The sequence below is a fragment of the Monodelphis domestica genome, chromosome 6 (genome assembly GCF_027887165.1).
Source record: "Monodelphis domestica isolate mMonDom1 chromosome 6, mMonDom1.pri, whole genome shotgun sequence".
NCBI classification, from domain to species: Eukaryota; Metazoa; Chordata; class Mammalia; order Didelphimorphia; family Didelphidae; genus Monodelphis; species Monodelphis domestica.
The window spans coordinates 103,270,397-103,281,802 of NC_077232.1; positions in this window are offsets into that span (position 1 = coordinate 103,270,397).

Below are 11,406 nucleotides of genomic sequence, written 5' to 3' on the forward strand. Positions count from 1 at the left end.
ATCTTAGTGAGAGGATTTTTTTTTTGTTTTTTGAATTTTAAGTGGCTTGTCTAACATCACAAACCTACAATCTTTTTGAATGAGTCCAGTTCTCTATCAATCACACCACAAGGCCTCTGAATGATGATATGCATAAAATGAAAGTCAAAAGATAAACAGTCAAAAAGTTGCTGTGGAACCCCTAAGGTATTCAAAGAGGCAGAGGAAGACTTCCAGCCTATTGACTCCTTTGAAAAAGAAATTCCCAAGATTCAAAGGTGTGAAGGATTACCATTTCTTTTGAAATTGGGGGCATCCATACTAATAAAACTATACATCCTGACAGTATAAGTGAATATACTAGAAAAGTAAGCCAATGTCTATGTGGAAATTTTGTTCAGAATTGACTTGGACTAATCCTCCATTTTGTTTTCTCATATGTTATATTTGTGATTTTTAAAACTTCAATATTAATTGATATGTTACCAGCCTTGATGGTCACCAAGAGTTGTATGTTTGTTCAAGTACAGAACATTCCAACTAGCCTTCAGCTTCCTGTATTCACTCATTCACTAACCATATCCAGAAATTCTTTTGATGGAACTTAAGATGTATTATTTATGCTACTCTGAAATGCTAATGCAAATTTATGGAATATAATGGAAACATCCTGTACATCACAGAGTTTTGCTATCATTCTAAGCCTGCCACAGGAGACTTATAAACTGATTTCTTCAATGTTAACCTGCCTCCAATCTTAAAGCCCAACAGCAAACCTTGGAAAACTATAATTCTTGGCTATTCCTTCCCCAAGTAGATTTGGTTTTTCATTGCCAAGCCCAAAGAATTCCTATCCCACCTGATCACTGAGGGCTTGTGGGAGCAGGTTTGACTTTATTAAATTAAACATTAATACAGGTGTGTGGCATTATTTTTATTGGCATGAGACCCTGGGTTTCCCTTGGACACCCCACACCCTAGAAATATTTCAGATCTAACAGAAAGCATGAATATCCCGTTCCTTCCTTGAATTCTTATTAATATTGAGGAAAAGATGACTGAGCATCAGAGACTCATAATAAGGAAGGACTCCTGAGAGAAATATTCCCCTTGGATTTTTCCCTAGATTTTAAGATGGACACAGATATGTACATGCATATCTGGTTATGCTCTGATACCATCTGTAATCTAAGACATGTACTTGTCTCCTAAACTATGCCCAGTCAAACCTTGTAGCTTCAGGACATAAAACAATACTTTAACTTCAAGTCAGATAACAAATATCCCCAACTTCTCCCAAACCTCATTCCACTCCATCATCTCTGGTCACATCACCCATTGTCAGAAGGGTGTATAAAGCCCAGAACACATCTCCTCCAGAAGGCACGGTCCCACCTGTCCTCCCTGTCAACTTCAACATGAATACCAAATTAATAAATTTCTCTCTTTTTTATTTTTAATTTAAATTTTGGAGCCTTGCATTCTTGCAAAGGGCACCTGAACCTGGGGTTCACTTCAATTCCCCCCACAACAGTATCTTCCATTAAACCCAATTTTGAAAGATCCTTTAAGAAAAGTTTATTCTTTTTAAGAAACCTTATAAAGCCTCTCTTGATGTAATGGGAAGAAGCCTAGCTCTGGAATCAGAAGATCATGGTTCTATTCATAGGATCACTGAGATTGTCAACCTTGAAAAACACAGAACAACCAAAGTAGTTAGAAAAAAACAAATCAATCAGGGCAAAGAAGACAATGTTCTAATAACCTCCACACAGAGTCATGTGCAAAATTCCACACAGAGACAAGCTCTAGGAACACATTCTCCAAGAAAATACACAATGGGAGAAATTTCCAAGATAAAAGGGTTCATGAGATTTTATTATATCTACTAATTCTATCTAGGCTAAGATCATTGGGTTTATTGTTCAGTCTAAGATAAATAAATCTGTGACTTCCTGAAGGCAAGTTCCAAGGAACAAAGATTTGGGGGAAAATTTGGGGATTCCATAAAAAAAAAAGGTCATCAAGATAAACCTGGAAAAGACCTTTGGGATCACCTGGTCCACCAGACCACAGTATTTTATAAATAAAGAAAACTGAGGACTTGCCTAAGGTCATACCAATAATAAATATCAGAGGTTGGGCCTGAATTCAGCTCCTTGGTCTTCAGAGATTCTTCCATTGTATGGAGTCTTTGGTCTACCACTTAGCTTCATGATCTTATTATTTTATTTTCCCATCCCTGACTTGCCCAGATCTTGAAACAAAGAACTACATAGCTTAAATTAACTATGAATCAGTCTTACCTAGTTCCCAGAAAATGGAAGACTGAATATGAAAGAGGACAATCAAGTGTAAAGAACCAGAGATCCACTCCCAGTTACTCTGGCCAATCCTAAATACTATGACAAAGATTGAATTTAACTACAAATGGAGTTTTACTCTTTCCAAAGGATTTAGTTTAATAAAAATACAATTATCCTTAAGCACTTGTATTTACTTCTCAAGCACCCACACACAATACCTGGGTCTGAGCTTGTACATTTTCCCAAGCTTCTGTGACTATGGCTATCTTTTCTTTCCCAGGCTACAATAAACTCACATTTCCCCTTGGTCTCCCTAAAATATATGTGTGTGTGTGTGTGTGTGTGTGTGTGTGTGTGTGTGTGTGTGTGTGTGTGTGTATGTGTGAGTGTGTGTGTGTGTGTGTAGGACCTTGATTTCTATAATTTGGTGGAAGTTCTCAGTAATTATTCCTATGTGTCTTTCCCTAGACATTTGTTGTCCTAGTATAGTTGACTATCTGGTGGCTTTGATCATTGTAACCCTTGATCTGATTAAAGACTTTCTTGGGGGAAGCAGCAGAGTGACTCAGTGGATTGAGTCAGGCCTAGAAAGAGGAGGTCCTACATTCAAATCTGTCTTCAGACACTTCCTAGTTAGGTGACCCTGGGCAAGTCACTTAACCCCCATTACCTAGACTTTACCATTCTTCTGCCTTGGAACCAATACATAGTAATGATTCTAAGATGTGAAGTAAGAGTTTATGTTTCAGGTCAACAGTCCATAGAAGGGCACTTGAATTTCTTTCCATTTCATGTCCCTTATCTATAAAATGGATATTATATTTGTGTGACATGCCTTAAATACATATTGGACAGATCAGGTCATTCTAAAATTGACACGGAATCTCTCCATCTTCAGAGGAAATGGGTTAGAATTATGGCTCTTTCACTTTCTACTTGTATTACTACTGGGCAAGTCATTTCCTCATTCAGGATCTCCTGTGTCTTTCCCTAGAAAATGTTAGATTTCTTCCAAGGTCTTTTCCAAGTCTTCATCTATTCTACTTTATAAAGCACGACATAAATGTATATTGTTATTTGCAGGAACACTAGAAATGTATCTCTTTAAACAGTCTCATAAGGAAAAGGAAGTGTTACAGGAAGAGCTGACTAAAAACAAATTCAATCCAACTCTCAATACATTCAATAACCAAAGATGAGATCATTTAATCTAGTTTAAAGTTGTGTGTATTGGGAAAGAACTTATCAGCAGGTGATCTAAACAGCACTGCTACTTTAATTTTTTTTCTACTGAATGACATTTCATTGATTGATCACATATCTCATTAAGATCAAGTTAGAAAACATGAACTTTTTCCTTTTCCCCAACAGTGGTATATCATCTGCCAGGAGAAAGGAGTGCAATAAAGCCCTTGAGGAACTATTCTTTGGTTCTGAACTAAGGTAGAAACCATTTAGTGTCATCAGGCAATCTGGTCTTTCTTTCCCAGGAATGTGAATAATTGATGGGTTTCTATTCAGCATTATTTTTCATTGTTGATGTGTAGTAAAATGTTCCTCATCACATGACATTTTCAGGCAAAAAAACAACATTGCATTTCACCCACTGAGGAAAGGAAGGCACAAATGGAAAATTAATTTGTTGCTAAAGTATGTAGCAAGACATCACAAGCTGTCAGCAATAGATATAAGATTAAATTAAGAAAGCCTTTTTTTAAAAAGAATGCACATTTATAGGTCTAATTAATAAGGTCTTTCCAGTTACAGTGAAATTAATCTCCATGTGGTATGTGAGATACACTGGGACTCTTATTCCATGCTTTATAATTTTTTTTTCTAATTCAAGCTTCTCTTTTCATTTGAACTTATAAAGTTTCAAATTAAAGGCTGACACTAAGGAAAACTGTAAAGCCACAATGAAGTGTATCTTTGACAACTTCATGTATCTCCTATCAATGTCCTGACTTTTCTCTTTTGAATTTCCCAAATTTTCCACTTGAACTCTCATCTTTTCCACTTGAATTGCTAGGTGCCTGCTCAAACACACCTCCTAATCCCCAAATACACATACACACATGCACATCTGAAAGCTATATATGATCCATCATTTTTACTTAATTGAACTAAAGTTATGATCAAGATATTAAATAATAAGGGCTTAAGATAAGCCACTCTGATGAATATTCACAATTTTAATTTTTGTATCTTTGGTCAGTTTGAAGTTTTTTTTTTTTTTTATTTTGCCAATATATGGAATTGCCATCATTAAAACTCTTTCTGCCAAAACTGCCAAAACAAAATTCTATAAATTATAGGGTTAAGAGTTACAGGAATCCAATCATCAAGTGACTTTCCCATTATTACCAGAGGCACAACTTGTAGCAATTTCTGACTTCCAAGAAGAGGCTGCCTCTTTAATAAAGGATAAAGAGAAAATAAAAAGTAATTCAAGACATAGTCCAATTGATTAAAGGTGCTAGAGATGGTGAATTTGAAAAAGATATATAACTTAGAGAGGGAAATAATCATTACTTGTAAGTATTTTTTATAACTATTTTATTGAAGGGAGTTAGACTTCTTCTTCCTGGCCCAAGAGACATTCAGAAATGGGGGAAATGGATACAAGTTGTAGTAAGGCATTTTTTAGTAGGAAACAGAAACTTCCTAGTAATTAGTACCAACCAAAGGTAGAATGGGCTGTACTTCTTAATGGGGATTTTCAAGCAAAGATAACACAAAAACTATTTATGATACTATTGTTGGGTTGCCTGATCAAGTAAGGGTTAGCATGAATTCTCTTTAAGTTACCTTCCAACTACAAAATTCTATGAAAATATTTCCATCACTCAGAACAATTATACTATGACAGTGGAATGATGGCAGTTAGGGGTAAAGAGACAAAACAAAATAGCCCTAGGAGATTGGTCTATGAGCGAACTCAACTGGTCAGAATAAGAGATGGGATAAGAGGTGTGGGGAAGAGTGGATCAAAAAAATAAACATCACATTCTGCCTATGATCCAAAGTCTAGGGAATTTATCAAGCATTTATCTCAGAGTATCACTGAATAAAAATGGAATTAATAATACATATAGGTCATAGTATCTCCTTGGCATCAGAGGCCATTACTAGTTAAGAATGGATATCTTCATTAAACAAAACAGCCGGTATAGAAAGAAAAACAACAACAACAATAGTTAAGACACTTTATTTGACTAATGGGAAGGCCAAAAAAGGAAGGTCGAGTTACTAAATTTGTCAATGAAGATTTCAGGAAAAGCTGCATAAATTCTCATTTAGGTATGTGATCAATGAGATTCCTGGTCAGGTAGGGTTTTGACACAATGAATTTTGAGATATCTTTCAAACTTTTGATTTTCTATAGCCTTTAAAAACTCAGAGAATTTGGTATAGGTAGGAAGCACAGTGGATAGAGTGTCAGACCTTGGGTCAGGAGGACTTGAATTCAAATCTAACCTCAGGCTCTTTCTAGCTACATAATCCTGGACAAATCACTTAACCTTTATTGTCCAGCCCCTGTCACTCTTCTGTCTAGGGCTTTATAAAACCTCAGAGCAATTCAATTATGTCATATTAAGTAGGAGGAGGAAATATTTGGAGATAAAAAACCTGTGTCCTAGTCTCATCACTAACACAAATAAGTTAGGGCATTGAAAAAATGACTTAAATCTATGTATAGCTATAAACTCTAAGGAAGAAGAAGAAAAGATGAGAAAATGATAATCATGGCAGTACAATGAACCTTTCACATTGGACCAAGACTGAAAATTCTAAACTAGAGTAGCCACTGAATTTCATCAGAATTGGCCAAGGATTTATATTTCTAACCTAATTATCTTATCAATCCTACCTCTTAGTGGTAAACTCTAATCATTTTAAATCAATACTTCTGTCCAAGAGTCAGAAAAAGTCAGGGTAGAACCTGGATCAGTTTTGATGTCATGCCCAATTAAAGACCTAAACAGGCAGGGTTGGCATTATACTAAAAAAGGCTCTGGATGGCTTCCTACTCTTAAGGCCATTGGCAGGAAGCCATTAATCAGCTAAGAAAAATTTTCTAACCTGCAATTTTCCAAGTGCAAAAGTTTGCATAGATGCAGGGAGGGGCATAAAAAAGTGGCAGAGATGAAATGAAGGACTACCAGAGATGAGATGGAAACATGACTAAGAAAGAGATAGCATATATGAGCAAAAAAAAAAAGGATCATGTAGATGAGAAGAATTTGTTTTTTTTCTTTTTCTTGTTTTTCTGGGACATAAAACAAACTAAAGGAAGTACAATGCCTTAGTATGGTAGACCCTGACTGACAATGAGGGGACTGATCACCATTCTTTGGACTTACTTATTATCTGGGTGCTATAAACTTAATCCCAGGCAAAGTATAATGGAAGACAATGTAAAATAAGACTAGGGTCCAGTTAAACTAATATTTGGTAGGGTCTTTAATGCACAGGTTAGATTTTATACTAGAAGGAAAAGGGACCCCTGAAGATATTTTAATAAAAAAGTGACTATGTCAAAGGAAGATGATTGTGGAAGCTACTGGAATAATGGAAAAGAAAGAGGATATGATCATAAACAGAGGAACTATATAAGCACAACTACAAAACATTTTTCACACAAATAGAGTCAGATCTAAACATTGAAAAAAACATCAATTGCTCATAGGTAGGCCAAGTAAATATAACAAACAGAGCAATTCTACCTAAATTAATTTACCTATTTGGTGCCATAACAATCAAACTGTCAAATAATTGTTTCACAGAACTAGGAAAAAATCATAATGAAATTCATCTGGAAGAACAAAAGGTCAAGAATATCCAGGGAAGTAAGGGAAAAATATGAACAAATTGGGCCTAGTTGTATCAGATCTCAAACTGCATCATAAAGCAGTGATAATCAAAACAATCTGGTGCTGGCTAAGAAGCAGTGTAGTGGATCAATGGAATAATTTAGGTATATAATACACAATAGTAAATGACCATAGTAACCTAGTGTTTTTCAAACCTAAAAATCCATGCTTTTGGAAGAAAAATTCACTATTTGACATAAGAATTAAGAAAACTGAAAAATATTATAGGAGAAACTAGACATAGACCAACATTTTAGGCAATATTCTAAGATCAAAAAGGCTATATCATTTAGAAATAAAGGGAGAGAACATAAATAAGGAGAGCATAAAATAGTGTACCTGTCAGATCTATAGGTAAAGGGAAAATTTATGACTAAATAAGATCAGTGATCATTACAAGTCTTAAAATAGATAATTTAAAGTACACTAAAATTAAAAGACTTTGCACAAACAGAATCAATGTAATCAAGTTTAGAGGGGAAACAACAAAATGGGAGAAAATTTATAGCAAGTGTCTCTGACAAACACCTCATTTCTCCAATATATAGAGAACTGGGTCAAATTTGTAATATTATGAGCCATTTCCTAATTGATAAATGGTCAAAATTTATGACCAGATAGTTCTCACAAAAAGAAATAAAAATTATCTTTAATCATGCAGAGAAAAAATGCTCCAAGTCACTATTAATTATGGAAATGTGAATTAAAACAACTCTGAAGTACCAAATCATACCTATCAGACTAGTTATATGACAAAAAGGAAAATGAGGAAGATGGGAGGGAATGTGGGAAAATTGGGACACTAATTCCCTTTTTGTGACATTATGAACTGATATAACCATCAAAGGGTCATCAAATCCTGCATATCCTTTGACTCAGCAATACAAGCAAAGAGATCAAAGATGGGGGGAAAGGACTACTTATACCAAATATTTATAGCAGCTATTTTTGTGGCAAAGAAATGAAAGCTGAAGAGTTGTCTATCATTTGGGGAATGATAGAACAAGGTGGGGTATATGATTGTAATGGAATACTATTGTTTCATAAGAAATGATGAACAAGAAGATCTGACAAAAACCTGCAAAGACCCAGGTGAAGTGAGCTGAACCAGGAAAACATTGTATACACTAACAGCAAGATAATAAAATGTGAGGGACTTAATTATTATGAGCAATGAAAGGATCCAAGATAACTCCCAGGGACTCATGCCAAAAAAGTCTACCCACTACTAGAGAAGGAACTGATAGAGATTGAATGCAAATTGAAGCATGCCATTCTTCACTTCATTTCCTTCATGAAAATTTTTCTAATATATGTGATATGTGTCTTATACATGATGAACAAGAAAATATGCATTGAAAAGAAAAGAGAGAGGAGACACTGAAGGAGATAGACTATTTAGGAGACTATTTAAATTAGTTCTAATGGGAGGTAATAAAGGCCCTACTATAGAGGGTAGCCATGTATTTGAAGTCCATAATCTCAAGTAGTATGTCCCTCTTCACCCATCTAAAACTTTTCTTAGTGGTTTGAGCCATCACATACTCTCATGCCTTATATTGAGTTTATATTCCTTTAAATACACTGAAATTGTCAGGGATTTGCTCTTGCAAAGATTAAAATTAATAGTCAATAACCAAGGATAATATTTTAAATTTTTTATTAATAATCGCTAAAGTAAAAGAAAATATCTGAAATCAGCCTGGTCGTGTGAAAAAAAGAGAGTGTGGGAGGAATTATACCTAGTTAAATACCAATAAAATGTTCTTGCCAAATGTGGAGATGCAGGAGAGATTATAAGGAATTTGGGGAAATACTAAGGACTTGTGGGAAATGAAGTCAAAGGTTCAAAATCTCCATTTATACATACTCCCCCTGTGATCCTGTTTTGAGACCAGTCTCCCCAAAAGGATTATAGAAATATAATCAACTTAAAAATTGCAATAATTTGTGGATAAATGGGAAAAAAGAACAAAACCAATATTTACTAGGCTGACAAAAAGCCAATTTTGGGGCAGTCCCCTTTGGAATAAGAGTATACATTCAAAACAAAGGCATTTCCAATCAGTAGAAAGGACTACAGAAAGTTTGCCTCACTATGGAAGACAGAAAAGGGACTAGATTATAGGAGCTAGGTAGGAGCCAAATTTGAAATACTTGGTAGAATGTGGGACAGGGAAGACCTGCCTTTGACATATGTAAAAATAGCCACAACCTCAAACCCCAAATAAATTAAATTCCTCTTGTCTTGGCTCAAAATTTCATCAATCAATTGGGATTGGTTGGTCTCTTTGACCTTGTGCTCGATTAGCACTATGCAGTTACGCTGTGCTTCTTTAGTATTGAACAGTGTCTCTTTTGATTATTCCCTTCTTCTGGAAACAGACAGAATCATGAAGGAAAGTCCCATAATTCTTTTAAACAATCAATGGCATAATTTCTATAGCCTAAAGCTTTTGTGCATGTATTAATATTAGAACAAATGTATTTTAAACTTATATTACTGCAAAATCAAAAAAGTTAAAGTCTTCTCAATATTGATGACATGAGCTTCAAATACAAAAAGGAAAGAAAATATAAAACTCAGATACCATATTGTACATGTGAGGAAAAATAATAATAAAAATATTTTAAAAATCTGTGTCAGCCAAGGAGAGGTAGAATACAAAGGTTCCTCACTAAAAAAATGAAATCCATTTCCTTTTTAACTTGGCCATGAAATATGGTGTGGGTACATTGTGATTTTCAGAATAAAACAGTAATATAGTAGATAATGCACATTCAGAGAAGTACCAAAGTCCCCAAAATTCACAATAGCTCAGTTAGTCATAATAGAAAACAAACCCACTATCATATTTCATATAAGTTGCTGAATAACATAAAAAGCCCTGTGAACTGATGGATGTTTGTCACAATTTTTAAAGATGTAGCAAATCTTTCAACCTTGGCAAATATATATTTTTAAACAAAGTAAAACTTATTTGGGTCTAGAACATTACTAAGAAATCTAGATTGTTCTGGGGGAAGTAAATTAAACTGAAGAGTTGTTTTTTTTTTTAATTTTATTTAGTCAATTTAGTACATTATGTCTTGGTTACAAGAATCATATTCTTTCCCTCCATCCCCTCCTCCCACCCCTTCCTGTAGCCAACGCGCAATTCCACTGAGTTTTACATGTGTCCTTTATCAGAACCTATTTCCATGTTGTTAATGTTTGTACTAGAATGATCATTTAAGAGTCTACATCCCCAATCATATCCCCCTCGACCCATGTAATCAAGCAGTTATTTTACTTCAGTGTTTCTACTCCCACAGTTTTCCCTGTAAATGTGGATAGCATTCTTTCTCATAAATCCCTCCGAGTTGTTTAGGATCACTGCATTGCCACTAATGGAGAAGTCCATTACATTCGATTGTGCCACAGTGAATCAGTCTCTGAGTACAATGTTCTTCTGGTTCTGCTCCTTTCACTCTACATCAATTCCTAGAGGTCATTTTAGTTCACATGGAATTCCTCCAGTTCATTATTTCATTGAGCACAGTAGTATTCCATCACCAACATATACCACAATTTGTTCAGCCATTCCCCAATTGAAGGGCATCCTCTTATTTTCCAATTTTTTGCCACCACAAAGAGTGCATCTATTGTAACAGTTAAATTTAGGGGAGACTGAGGCAGGTAGAAATTAGTTTCTCTCTGCAAGGAGTATTATATTTTTAGAGCTTTATTAAGGATTAAGGATTAAAGAATATACAAGTAAGAAACATGTGCCTAGGCCAGAGGCCTAGACAAAATAACCTCACATCATGGAAGAGATGCCTCTGCTCCAAAACGGAAGTCCAAAAAGAGACCCAAAAACCTTTGCCACCAGCTTAAATCCTTCCTCAATCTCGGCCCACCTCAGAATTCCCGTGAGATTACAAAGCATTTTGGGGAAGTGGAGCAAAGGCTTGTGGAGATTGTAGTCCTGTATTCGAGTCTATTTTTTACACTATGAATATTCTTGTACAGGTCTTTTTCCTTATTATCTCTTTGGGGTATAAACCCAGCAGTGCTATGGCTGGATTAATGTCTTTTAAAGCCCTTTGGGCATATAAAATGAAGAGTTTTGAAGGAGCTATTTCTGGCTTCTTGCTTCATATAAACACCTTGGTAGGAATATTTCTTTGTTTCTATACATTTAATACAACATTCTTTATAATATAAATATTAAAAATCATCCATTCATAAACTACTCATTAATTAA